Raw genomic sequence first — 8,127 nt, forward strand, 5'->3', positions numbered from 1 at the left:
CTAATAACCACTGGGTGTCGTGTGTCTCTTTGAATTATAGTATATAGGGAAGGTCAAACTTGGTCCAATCAAGGACTGCCTGTGGACTTTTTTTCAGGGTGAAAAAGTCTTTATCTAATTTACATAAAATTACAAGAAGTAGCCCCAAATCTTATTTTAAAACAATTTTATTAATATCCCGAGGGCAACAAATATGAGATAGGGATACTACAAACAGCAGCCTAATTCTCTGAATTATAGTATATAGGGAAGGTCAAACTTGGTCCAATCAAGGACTGCCTGTGGACTTTTTTTCAGGGTGAAAAAGTCTTTATCTAATTTACATAAAATTACAAGAAGTAGCCCCAAATCTTATTTTAAAACAATTTTATTAATATCCCGAGGGCAACAAATATGAGATAGGGATACTACAAACAGCAGCCTAATTCTCTACGTGATTTATTCCCAATACCATTTACCCAGTCAACTGAATGACACTTTGTTTGGTGGAAGAAACCCAAGATGTCAGTAGGTAATTAAAGATAGCCTGATAACATAAATGTATAATGTAGCAGAATTAAGGCTGCACTGGTGATCTCAAATCTGTATTTTCCTAATTGATGGGAACGACATTTGACATTACTGAATTTGAGAATATTATTCTGATAAGGATTTTTGCCTGTTGTTTCCTGCCATTTTTACAGGTAAATGAAAAGGCAAAAATTCATTACTTTATGTGCAAAGATAACAAATGTACCTCATGCAGAAGAGAATTTGAACCTTAAACCTTCAGTACAGACCTCTGCCATGGAGGATTAAAGACTAGCCATATTAGTTGCACATAGAAGGATTAAATTTTCTACAGACTAGTCAGTAGAGAGATCATATGATGTGGTAACATTGATATAGCCACGTGCTGTGCCTCATAGTACAGATAGATGAGCCAAGGGTATAGACTGGACGTAGGCTTTCCGAGAAGCTCAGATGCCACTGTGACTCAGTTGCTTTCCCTGTAGGCTTGTTATGTTAGAAGTCTGAATTCATCTGTTTCGTGTGGGTTTGCTTAGTAGTGGTTGAGGCTTTGCTTAATAATATGATTGTGAAACATTTGGAATTACTAGAGCCATTTAAAAGACAAATATAGAACTGGCTCTTGGTTCGCAGAGCAAAGTAGCGGGATCCATTTTACCTTTGACTTAGAAATCTACACTGCACAGACTATCACAGTGAAACATGGAACAGTCTGTGTCCAAGGCTACAGGAATTGTGAGGGCTTATAGGAGCAAATCAAGAAAAAGCTGCTGAGTACTGATTTTTCCAGTGGACTATGTATAGTGTAGCCAAGTGTAAACAGATTTTTATGAGACTAGAAGAAGGCAGTGTCTTGATGATAGTACTTCACAGACCTTCAGACCAACTGTCTAAACTCGCCAAGTGTAGCAGCTCTTCTGAAGAGGTCTTGTTGTACAGGAGGATGTTGGTATCAACTAGAACATGCTTTTGTTCTGGAGTCATTGATTGACCTTGCTGAGGTCCATAATTACTATGTTTGCAAGCCTCTGGTCAGGGAGAAACTAAAAACGAGTTATCATTTCAAGTGTGATAACAGAATGGACAGAAGATACCAACCGGTTTCCTAACCCACATGCAAGGCTGATTTCTGTTGTGCTGAATTCAGGAGGGGCTACTGAGGCCTCACCACTCTTGAAAATAGGGCCGCTTGTTTGCATGTCTTTGGGAAAATAAACAGAGCTTCTTGGAAATATTCTGACAGTAATTGTCTTACAGATTGTATTGATTTAACAAAAGTAAAACCTTTAAGAAAAATATGTCAATATCACTGAAAAATTACCTAAATACTTTATTTTGACTTTTACACTAGTAAATACAGTGTTAATCAGTACAATACAAAACTAAAAAGAAATAAAACAAAAATCAAATTTGGTGATGTTCCATTTTGCTTTTTTTGAATTGAAATGTAGTTACTGGTTTTGGTCAGAACTTTTGAAATCTTGGAATTTCCTGGAAGATAGAAATACTCTCCTTCTTTTATTAAAATTAATATAGTCCTCTAAATCTCCAACCTTCTGGAACAGTTTTGGTATTTTTATCAAATTCCTCAACTGCTGTTGTTATGGTGGTCAGATAAAATGGAGGATTGCATAGTGGGAACAGTAATGCCTGAAAAATGTTTATTTCTGATCCTAAGATAATTTCTGTAATTGGATTTGTGGTACCCTGCTATAATATTGTTTTCCTTTGTATCGTTGCTGCATGGAAAGAAATAGCACTGATATTAATGTTTGTGTGTTCCTGCAGACCAGAGAAAGAAACCTGTAATGGAATATCAGAAATGGCAAGCATACCCAGGCTGTCAGCCTCTTGACCAGCTCTGCTATCCCAACAAATACACTGCTTCAGTAAGGCAAAAGCAAAATATACTAAGGATGGTAGAATATTTAGCAGATGTTTATGGCATTTGTGGCACCAGGACTAGCCCTGTGTAGATGTAGACAGAATTAGATTTTTTCAGTTTTGCCAAGAGCAGGAAAAATTGTATCTAGTCAGGGAAGACAGGTTTTCATTTTTTTAAGGAAATTCTCCACATGATGGCAGTAAAAAACCTCTGGAATTCAGAGGTGGTTTATGTTTCACCTTCAAAAGCCAAAGGGAAAAAACAACCCAAGATGAAGAACTGAGTATGTGACTGAGCTTTTAGATTTTTTATTTTTCTCCTGGTAGTCCTTAAATTCCCCAGATAGTTTTCCAGACAGCAAAGCTACCTGCAGCCTGGCACAAGGAGAATAGGTCACCCGTCACATTATACTAGGCCACAGTGTCACTCCCAGGCACGACTTCAAAAGATATTTTTGGTTTCTTACGCTGTGTATTAATGTGCAGAGGGAGAGGATAAGGAAAAAAGAGGTTGTTTTTAATGCCTATCCAAAAACTTGTTCCTGCCCAAAGAACTTGGAGACTGTGGCTCATCACTTCAAGCCACATAGCAGAGGGCACTTTGATAAGGAACCAGTTTGCCCCAACTGGGCATTTGACCAGTTTGGTTGGTTTGCTGTAACAATGCCAGAGAGAGATCAGTTGTGGAATGAGTTTGCAGTTGAGACTCAGCCTGTCTAGAGCGCTTGGATAGCTTGGTGTATGGAAGCACTTAGAGGGGAGTATATTTAAAGAACCCAGAGGCAGCTGTGTGGCTAAAATTAAAATGCGTTTTTCTTGTATTGTTTTTGCTTGGTTTCCTGTTGCACGCTCTGGGCCTGTCTTACGAGAGCAAATGGGCAAAGGAAGGGGATGAGTCAAAGGGGTGAAATCGATCCTAGAAATTCCTGCTTTGCTTTTTACAGCTTGGATGCACCAGATATTTGACATGAAAAGGCCTGTGGCTAAAACAGTCTTTGCAAGTCTCCTCTTCATATTTATATGCCTTTCATTCCATTCTTCATTCATTCAGCCCATAGATTGTCTTTCTGTGTGTGTGTGAGGATTGCTGCTCCATACATTTCTCCCCACCTTTCCTCCCCAGAACGTAGGAGGTCTAATTCTACAGTGCCTAGTACCGGAAGTAGTAATCTATAGCAGATGAAAACATGTGTAAAAATACCAGATATAAGTGGCAGAAAAACACTGGTGTGTGAATGAATGCATGAGGTACAACTTCCAGATGAATCAGACCAAGATCTCTGATAAAGCAAAGTTAAAAATACAAACAAGGTTAGTTTATAGTCAATAGAGCAATTGCTCCTTTAGCAGAAAAATAATTTTCTTTGAGAGAGTTTATTACTTAGATGTCTTAGCTTGAAAGACATTTAGCAATAAATTTGTACTCAGACGCTTCTGACATGGGGAATTATTACCCCAGAATAGCACATGGGGAATTAGGAAATAGATTTTAAAACTTGGTCAAGGTCATATAGGAAGTCTGTGGCAGAGTCAAAAAACCATGAGAATGGTAAGGGCAGTTCCTGTTCACCATTTCCCTCTCTGATCATATGACTTATAGAGATTGTAGAGCCTTGCTGTCAGACTAAGAACTCTCTAAGTCTGATGCCCTAAAAGCTGCTTTGGAGATAAAATTCTAAGTTATGGGCAGCTTGTGATATGATTCCATACGGTCTTTTAGCAAAGGAAAAAGACATGTTTATCTGTCATAGTGAATGTAAGGGGGCTATTCAAAAAACCACAACCCCCCTCCAAACCAATAAATGTACTCATTCCATCTGTTTAAAATGTCCTGTAAATCTTTTGTAATAGATTTAAATTAAAAAAAAAAAATACAAATATATGTTAAGCCATGCAGCTTTCCTAAAGAGGAGGAATACTATTGAGTGATATAAAATGACCAGCCTACCTTGCCACTGATAAATGGGAAAGTAGAAGTCAGGGGCATAACTCCCCAGTTTTTGAAACCATGGGTTGATCAGAAGTATTAAACAGAATTTGTTGTATGTCACCCTTCATTGGTATAGCAAAACTTTATTTTCAAAAGGGATTAGGTTCTTTGTGTACATGTAGCACTCCTGTTCATGGCAAGGAGAGTTGCAGGCTATTAGCCCGAACCCCCAAGTGAGCAGCACTGAAAGGGTCACATTAGCAGTTTGAACTCAGGCCATGTCAAGGGTACTCTAGAAACAATGAAACCAAAAACCAGGGGGTAGTCAACAGAGTCTGAATAAAACAACAAAACTGAAACTGTTACACGCTAAATCAGCCTTCTGCATCAGCAATCATTTTGGCCGGTGTTTTGGGTGTTCTGCTGAAATCTCTCAAGGGTGAAAGATTCAGGAACAGTAGCCCCATTAAATGCTGCTAAAGACTGAGCCTTTCACAAGTACCAACTTCTCTCTCTCTCTCTCTCTCTCTCTCTCTCTTTTTTTTTTTTTTGTCATACAAGTAATGCAGCTCTGGTATCCCTGTACATTTTCTACAAGAAGAAAGGATGGTGATTACATTTTCAGAAATAGCTCAGTTGTGAATGACCCTGTGTGATGAGTAAGAGAAGTTCAGTATGCAGTTTTGGTGCTACAAAAGGGCCTGTTGGTAATTTCAATGCATGTTTCCCAAGTCCTCAGAAAGGTCATTGGGGGTCTCCATTACGTGCAGTCTAGAGCCTGCTACAATTTTCTCATACAATTTAATCTGCTGCCTGGATGGCCTCCAGTGTACAAGCAACTGACAATCTACAGTCTTTGAAATTGATTTCTTGGAATTGTGGAAGGCCTGCTTGGCCTCCAGATGACAGATGTGTGCTGGAGCTCTCAGTGCAGCAAGATGCTTTACAGAAATAAGAGAAAATTTGCCTCATTTCAGCATTTTCTGTAAGCTCTTAAATCTTCTTCTAGTGATTTTAGGGATAAAGTTATCACTGAGATACAAGCATCATTCCAAGTGGGCATTATTAATAATAATCCTTTGCTTTCTGTAGCACTTATCATCTAGGGCTCTTTATGGGTTTATAAATATTCTTTAAGACAAACAGCCCACTTATGAATTTGATAACTATTGTCATAGTCATTTTACAGCTGGGGAACCAAAAGTTAAGGGACAGATAAATGAGTTGCCAAAGTTCACACACCAGGGTAGTGTCATCAAAAAAAGGTTTTAATCTTAGAGTTTACTTCAAGCAGTTAATGTGGATTCATGCTGTAATTCTCTTGTCTTTACTAGGATTATAGCTGTACTTTACTTAAAGCACATGAAAAGTACATGTTCTTCTTAGTAAACACAATACCTGCATAAGTAGCAGAGTGAGAAAATAACTGGAGGTTTCTAACTTATTTTCCAGTTTTAAGGCCAAATATCCTCCCATTTGTCTTCTGTAAATAGCAAGTGCTACTAAATCTGGAATATAGGTGCCATTCCTTCCTCTCATAGTATGTAGCAGCAAAAACCACATCTCAGACTGAGGGTCACCAGAAAAAAAACCCTAGTGATGAATGCACATCGGGAAATGTTTTGGTTTTTTCATTGAAAAATATAAACAGTTCCATGAGAATGGGTGTTACATTTTTCCCTTGATGGCAGGCTAAGCAGTCAATCTGAAGTCCAAATTATCTGCTGGCCTTTCACATCTAGAAATGTCTCTTTAAAAATACAAATCAGCAATATGAAGAGGAACAGAAAAACTGGAATTCTTAATACAAAACTCCAATTCAAATGGCATAGGATGGCTCATAATGACTAAAACATAAGTAGAAGGGCACACATGGTGGCTTGTCCAGAAAGGGGATACATACACCTGTTAAGAGATCAGGAAGATTTCTTTTGAACTCTCAAGCCAGAAATATCTGCTGTGTAAGGCTTGAGTTCAGCTTGGGCCCGTTTGTGGAAGTGGCACTGTTTTGGGATGATTTTGTTTTCTTTGAGAAAATAACCAAATCCTCTAAGGCATCAAGCCTCATAAAAACAGGCAAAATAGTTTACATAGGCTTCTGCTGGAAAGGTATATTACAACTTACAGAGAGAGACCAAAATATAAATTTTATTTGTGACAATCTTCGTACAGAAATTGGAGGAAGCAACTAGAGATGTTTCACACAGTCTACAGCAGCCTTGTGCTAAATAGGATGTGAATGAGAACATGAGTGTGTAAGAGAACTTGTGTGAACATGAAATGAAAGCATCCATGATCCTTTTGAAAGAAAGGAGGGAGAACAGCAAAATAGAAAAAGAGGATTTCAAGAAAGCAGACTTCAGCAAACTCAGGATAGTGGAAGATCACGTGTCATGGAAGAGGAGTTTACAGAAATAAAGGAATTAAGCACTTCTTGATGAAAAACATATTATTCAGTATTTAATGATCCCAATTCAAGGAAAGGATAGCAAGTACATAGCAAAAAATCAGCTGGTTAAATCACATACATTGACCTCAAACACATGAAACAGTCACATAGGAAATGAAAATTATTTGAGATTACTAGGATTAGTGTAAAGGAATGCATAAGTATGTGGGGACAGAAATCAAAAAGAACAAGGCACAGAAGAAGTTATAATTAAGAGGAACAAGAAACTTTTTGTAAATGACTAGCTTAAAAAATATGTTTTTATAAAGGACATTACAGTTTATGACTATTGAGTTTCTACTTGAATTCTGTAAGGAATAAGAGAAAGACTGAGAAACATTTAATGCCTTTTTTTGTTTCAGTATTCACTAAAGAAGTCTATTGTAATCATGTGGCTAATACAATTATTATGAAAAACAAAGGAGCATGATCTTACAGCCTGATAAAATTGACTCTAGCTTATTTAGAGCTCTGGCCAAAACTTTTTGAAGCTGGCAGCAGGCATCTCTGCTAACCTGGAGTTGTTTCTAAGATTCCAAGGGATTGAAAAAGGACAAATGTAGTGCTTAAAGGGTAAAAAGGAAGAAGCCAGGGAATTTTACGTCAGTCAATTTAACCTCAATTCCTAAAAAATGCTAGAACAAATAATGGACAAATTATCAAACAAGTTATATGTAGATATCTGGAAGACAGCAAAGAAACGGTTAACAGACAGAATGGATTTGTTGAGAGCAGCCCATGTCAAACCAATCTGTCTTCCTTCTTCTTTGGGCTAGCAGAAGCAATAATAGATGTTGTGTATATTGACTTCAGCAGGGTTTCTGACCATCTTTATATGTCATACGTATGTACCACATTTTTGTAAGCAAAGCAGGAAAACTTGATATGAACATCATGATGGTAGGATCAGTGCAGAATCATTCAGAAAGCATACTCAGACAATAGTTAGCAACAGTAGTCATAGCAAAATAGCAAAAGTAATCAGCACTGTCAAATTGGAAGGATGTATCAACGGGGTTGAACAAACATCTCTCCTGTGTCTTGTACAATTTGGTGTTTTCAGTAGTGGCTTGGGAATGGAATACAGAGTTATGTTTATTCCATTTACAGATGGCAGTAGGCTGGCCACAGCAAGTTGGAGGACAGAATTCAAATTCAAAATGGTCTTGGCCAGTTGGAGAAGCAATATGGAAAATTGGATGCATTTCAATATGGAGAAATGAGAAGTTTCATATTTAAGTGGGATTAAGCAGCTTTAACAGCTTGGAGTAGGAAATAACTCGCTAGTCCTTTAGAAAAGGATCTGGGGGATAGAGCAGGTCTCCCTTGGATGCAAAACCAGAAATGTAGAATC

The sequence above is a fragment of the Egretta garzetta genome, unplaced genomic scaffold, assembly GCF_000687185.1.
Source record: "Egretta garzetta isolate BGI_Z169 unplaced genomic scaffold, ASM68718v1 scaffold79, whole genome shotgun sequence".
NCBI lineage: Eukaryota > Metazoa > Chordata > Aves > Pelecaniformes > Ardeidae > Egretta > Egretta garzetta.